We start from the raw sequence: 6,292 nt of genomic DNA, 5'->3' as shown, positions 1-6,292 counted from the left end.
TACTAACACACACTGGCGACAGCAAGGGAAAGAGGCATGAACTAGAGGACGCTGGCGGCAACAGCGTGGAGGTACCACCCGAGTCGCCCAAGGGCGACACAGGGGGTAAACATGTTATAGAGCATCGGCATGAAGACACCCCCTTATCTAGCCACTCATTTTTGCATCGTGATTCGTGCAAGTATTTTTGTCTTTTTAGTTTCTCTCATATAGAACAACCTATGAACTTCAAACTTGGCAGCACAACAAAACATTCTTACTAGAATGTGGGAAAAAAGTTTCGGAATTTTGCGTGCATCATAAATCCAAAAAATAACATTTAGAAAAAAGAAATTTCATTCCGTATATTTATGTTGGACCAAAAAATCTGAAAGCATTCTAGTTAGAATGTTTTGGTGTCTTGCAAAGTTTGATGTTCATATGTTGTTTTATTTGGAAGAAATAAAAACAAGAAAACTTGGTGTAGTAAGTTACGGATCTTACAACAATGCCAGAGGGTAAGGATAAGGGGTGTCCAGGAGCCAGAGCTTTAAAAATCCACATCCCGACACAGGGGCATAGTGTTTTTTCCTGATAATTTGATCGACATATCTTGTCCCCCTGGTCTGTGGGCCAGCTTGTACAACCGAGACTCTGGAATTATGCTTGTTTTACCCCGGTTCAGAAAATGCAAGTTTTTTATCCCGATAAAATGTTAACAAACAATTATTATATAAACATACAGTATAGTACATTATGAACAGTGGACTGCAACATGCAGTAAAAAAAGAAACACGAGAAACGCGTGGTGTAGTTTTCAACTATAAGAGCTTATGTGAATGGTTGGGTGGTCACTGGTCAGATTGATCCGCTGGCATTTGATTCATATCTGTAGGCCAGCTTGTACCTTTCATGAATTTTGAATTCAGCTATTCATGTACTTGTCTGGCAATAATTTGTGCAACTAGCTTCTGCATCAGGACTATAAATACGTCACGTGATGTACGCACTTGTCAAGTAATAATTTCTGCAAATAACAACCGCATCTGAACTACAAATAGGGCATCTGATGAACTGATTTGAGTCACCATTCCTACCAGCACTGCCACACATAGCAACCCACGAATATGGATTTGTTTCTGCCACTCGTCTCATTGATTTTGGTGAGTGCATACATACACCACTCTTGTTATCAGATATTCCTATGCGTGCATCACATCGACGTACGAAAATAGCCGTCCCTATATATGTAGTAAGTGCGGATTTGTTATGTTGCACGCAGATTGCCGGAGGACAATGTAGCCAGCATGCTTGTTTTGCCGATGCGGCCAAGATGCCCCTGACAAACATGCAGACACTCACGGCGTATTGGGAGGCCGCGCTTCCAGGAATTCCCATTCCCCCGGCTATCAGTGACCTGTTAGCCCAACAAAAAGGTCTCTCTCTCTCTCTCTCTCTCTTCTCTCTCTCTCTCTCTCTCTCTCTCTCTCTCTCTCACTCTCTCTCTCACCGCTACTCCTATGCCATTTCGGTGAACTCATTTGAACGTTTGGTTTGGTGAACTCATATCAACGTTTTAGATAATTAACGTATACGTAATTTCGAGTATTTTGAAGCTCAAACTGTGTACTGTAAACTAAACCAAAGCAATGGTTGGACAATAATAGTTGAGGAGGAACTAATGTGTCTAGATGCAGGAAAATAAAATATTTGATAGATAAAAGATTTAGTCTAAAAATATCCTTTTTAGCACATGGATATATATGATCAGTGTCTGTGCGTACTAGACACACGAGTTTGGCTAGTTTCGTTTCTGTTTTGACTTGTGTCTGTTGATATGCATACGACATATTTGCTCAAAAAAAAATGCATACGACATATGTGCATTCAATGTGTTTTCTTGAGATGATATTATAATTAGTCCCAGTAACATTTAATTTATTACAGGGCAGCAAAAAATTGGACCGAACTATGAAATAGTCAACTCAGAGGGTGGTCACGGGGACAACCATGTTCATATCATATCACAGGTTAAAGATGATTTAAAAGAGGCATATGGGTCTCATGGTGAAGAAAGTAGAAAGAATGTCATGATGGCACTTGAACCAAAAATTGGTAAGGATCTGAAGGGACAACCATTGTCACATGGGTTACAAGCTAAAAATTATGTAGAAGAAAAAATTGCTGCGTGTAGAACAAAAATCGAAGAAAATCTAAAGGAAATATCAGTGCCATATGGGTCAGAAATTGACAACAATATTAAGAAAGTTTCATTAAATTTGAAGAAGATCCTTGCAGCGTATACACCATTCAAAGATGAAAACCTTAAGGAAATATCAGTGTCATATGGATCAAAAGTTGGTGAAGCCCACGAAGAAGTTTCAGGGTCATATGGGTTAGAAAGTGAAAATAATTTAAAAGAAATATCTCTTTCTTATGGTATAAATAGCGATGATACTCCACTGGAAGAATCAGCACATGAAGAAAATGTAAAGGAAATCTCAGTGTCATATGGGTTAGAAGGTCCAAATAGTTTAAAGAAAGTTCCACTAAATTTGAAGAAGATCCTTGCAGCCTACACACCTTGGAAATTTGGAAATCTAAAGGAAATATCTGTATCATATGGATATGGATCAAAAGGCCAAGAGATTTCAAAGGAAGCATCAGGAATATCTGGGTTAAAAGGTGAAAAAGATTTAAAAGAAATCTCAGTTTCTTATGGTGTTGATGACCGTGAAAAACTGAAGGAAATATCTGTGGCATACGGATCGAAAGATCAAGAAACTCTGAAGGAACCCTCAGGAACATATGAGTTAGAAGGTAAAAAGGAGTTAACAGAAATCTCAGTGTCTTATGGTGCAGACGGCCGTGAAAATCTAAAGGAAATATCCGCAACATATGGATCAAAGGACCAAGAAATTCGCAAAGAAGCATCAGGATCCTATGGGTTAAAAGGTGAAAGGGGTTTAAAAGAAATCTCAGTGTCTTATGGTGTAGACGGCCAGGAGATTCTAAGGGAAGGCTCCACATCACACGAAGAAAATTCAAAGGAAGTCACTATGTCATATGGGTCAGTCGAAGAGAAAGATGAACAACCCCACATTTTGAACCAAGGTAAAGTTCATTTTCTACGAGGAAATAGAGTTAATTATTTTATTACGTACAACCCCTCAATTGATTTTTTGCCATTGTACCCGTTGCAGTAAAAGGAGAGGGGAGCCACCATGTTCACGCTCACAGCTACAGGAAGAAGAAAGAGGCAGATGTCTTTCTTCCACGACATGTTGAGGCCAGGGTCCTTGATCACTCCGACCATCCCGCCGACCACCTCCATGCCGGCGCTTCTCTCCGGCAATGTCGCCGACTCCATCCCATTCACCACCGAGCACCTCTCCGACATCATCACGATGTTCGCACCGGCGTCCCTCACGATGACCCGAGAGATACGGTGGACGCTGGACACCTGCGAGCACCCACGGACGCTCCCCGGCCAGAAAGCAGGCTGCGCCACCTCCCTCGAGTCCCTCGCCGAGATGCCGGCGTCCCTCCTTGGCCGGCGCAACGTCCACGCGTTCTCCGCCGTGGATCTGCCCATGGATGCCCCGGGGACACCTGCGCTTAGGGGGAGGTACAACGTCACGGCTGCACGGAAGCTCTCCGGGTCATCATCTGAGGTCGTGACCTGCCATGACCTGACCTTCCCGTACGCGGTGTACTACTGCCACACGTCCAGCCCTACGGCCGCGTACATGGTGACGCTGGCGAGCGTGGAGGAGGGTGCCTCTCCGGCGACGATGGAGGTCATGGCCGTGTGCCACCTTGACACGTCATTGTGGAGCCCGAAGAACCCGTTCTTTGAGCTGCACAACGTTAGACCAGGTGATGTGGCCGTATGCCACTTTCTCACTAAGCTGAGCATCATCTGGGTGACCGTCGATGAGCATGCGGACGCACGGTAGAAGGGAATGCTCACGCCCGGCCACACCCTACGTATCTGTTTTATGTTAGCTATGTGGCCTATGGCATGAATACGATGTAGGCTGATCGACGTGTATCGAGATATGTGGTATGAAATAATTGGGTGTTGCCATCCGTGTGATCTTAGTCAAATTCTTATGTCTGATAAAATTCTGGTTGTACCAAAGAAGGCCACTAAGTATAGCGTTTGAGGAAAAAACGTTGCAACCTGGTGAACCTATACTTTTACACGTGGATGACCTACACTTGCACTATTACACCGTAGGCCATGTTGAAAATTATCCACTCACCCAACAACCTGCGTCCATAATCGGTAGGCCATCTATGTGTCATTGACGGGTGGTCATGTACAAAGAACAACAGAAGTAAAATGTTAAATGCAGGTCTGTAGACAGCCGAGCGACGATTACAAGCAATGGAGTGAGCTGAAAACGCGTCGCCGTCGTCTACCCCAAAGCCAGACAAATCTTGTTGTAGTAGAATCGCCGTGCAAAGGCACCAAAGGACCTGTGCACCAGAACAGCAGCCGTGAAGAGAAGGCTAGACGATCTAACTAGACGAACGAAAACCGGATCCAAGCAGGTCCACAAAAGGCAAGCACCGACTGATTCCCACGACATGCACCAGGGACACACCTCCACACACACTTGGTTGGTTTCATGCTCCTCTAGTGAAGCATTCAATAGTTCTTATCTTTAGCGCGGTCGAGGAAGTTGGCCTCCTGAAAATGAACTTGTTGCATACGTGCAACTTCATTGGACGAACGAGAAGCTTCACCGTGAGTTATGTGAGCGGACCTCCTCGTAAACATGTAAAAAAAATTCCAGTCCAATAGATTGATACACAATTGAACCTACATGAACCATATACTAAACTCCTCTAGAAACATCTTCAAATTCATGCTCATCTAATTTTTTTGATCAAGAACATGCAAAACCTAAACATGGCAATGTTAAGCCTATAGAGCACGGATTTATGAAAAAATGTTGGGATCAGAATAAAAACATATTGTAATTTTTTTAGGCGGAAGCATTCAGATTGAAAATGAGTAGGGAGAAAGATCCAGCAAGAGCAACTACTAATGGACGCCCAATATCCGCCCCAACGTCCGAGCGGCCTGCCCAGTCACTGTCTGGAAAATTCCCACCCAACCGAACGCGCGAATCACAACCCAAACGACCGGGCTGACCGGTAACCCATATATCGAACCCAACCTAAACGCGCGAATTACTGTCTTCATCTTTCGTCATGACCTGCATGACTTGGTCTTCCTTGCTTCCGCGGTCTTGCTATCAAAAACGAGGATGTTTGTTTTGCTCAAAGTTGACGAATGAATAGGAAGAAAATTGTTGGTGAAAAATGCGAAGATGCTTCAGATCTTGTCTAGGTCGAAAGCCTAGGTATCTAAAAAGCAAGTGCCTAGGTTGTTTTCTTAATATAAATGAACTTTTACAGACCCTATAGAAGAAGGTCACCTGTGAGGCATGGTACTTGTGTTTTTCTTTCTTCTTGCTTTTTGAGAAGTCATGGTACTTATGAGTACTTTGGCATGCATGTATAAAGAATGCCCACTTCCAATTGTACAAAGAAACTATGGTTCCGCAAGCCCCTCGCCTTATGTCCCTACTGCAACGCACTACTTGCCTCTACACCCACCCCAATCTAAAACGTTGGACCAGTGCCCAATTTAAAACATTTACCACTGCACGGGCCCTCGTGTACCTCTATTCAACACTAATGATCAATCTACTGCTCATCAAACACAAGGACGAGAAGAGTAGGGCACTGGAAAATGGTTGTAATGAACAAATCCCCACGGGGCCACAGGTATAGTATACGGTTACTAGATGTATTGTTCCACGAGTTTACTTGGCATGACTTACTCATGTGGTGTTGCATGCAGATGCAATTGACGTCAATGTTGATGTTGGGCACGACTGGGTCCCGTTGTTCTCCTTGGGGTTGATGGTGTTCCTCTTCCGGCTGGACTTGCATCACTTGGCCTTCATCGCGTTATTGGTCTCGGTGTCCACATCGTTGATAGTTTTAATCGTCACAGTTGCGGAATTCAATCCGGAACGAATCTTAGAGAGAGATGCAAAGATCACAATGCTCTTGTCTAGTCTGAAGCCTCGGTTTGGAAGGTGCACTTTCTTAGTTATTTTCTGGGCTGAGTAATAATAAATTAACTTGACAACACTTCCACATTGAAGTCTGTTCTTCGTCAAAGAAAAAAAGATTCTCTCCCGGCAGAGTTAAGATTCAGTACCCTAGAGTTCCCCGTCGTTGGTGTTACAACGTTGGAGCAAATGTATCTCATTGCCAACACCTTTTT

The 6,292-nt window shown here is 43.6% G+C and overlaps 1 pseudogene; it reads left to right on the top strand.

Annotated features, from left to right (window-relative positions):
• Positions 1 to 1,001: 1,001 nt before the first annotated feature.
• On the top strand, positions 1,002 to 4,039 carry LOC123160251 (uncharacterized; annotated as a pseudogene).
• Positions 4,040 to 6,292: the final 2,253 nt, after the last annotated feature.

Source organism: Triticum aestivum, chromosome 7B (genome assembly GCF_018294505.1).
Source record: "Triticum aestivum cultivar Chinese Spring chromosome 7B, IWGSC CS RefSeq v2.1, whole genome shotgun sequence".
In the NCBI taxonomy this organism is placed as follows: domain Eukaryota; kingdom Viridiplantae; phylum Streptophyta; class Magnoliopsida; order Poales; family Poaceae; genus Triticum; species Triticum aestivum.
Note: the sequence above shows the minus strand (reverse complement) of the source record. Positions and strands in the feature narration are given on the sequence as shown.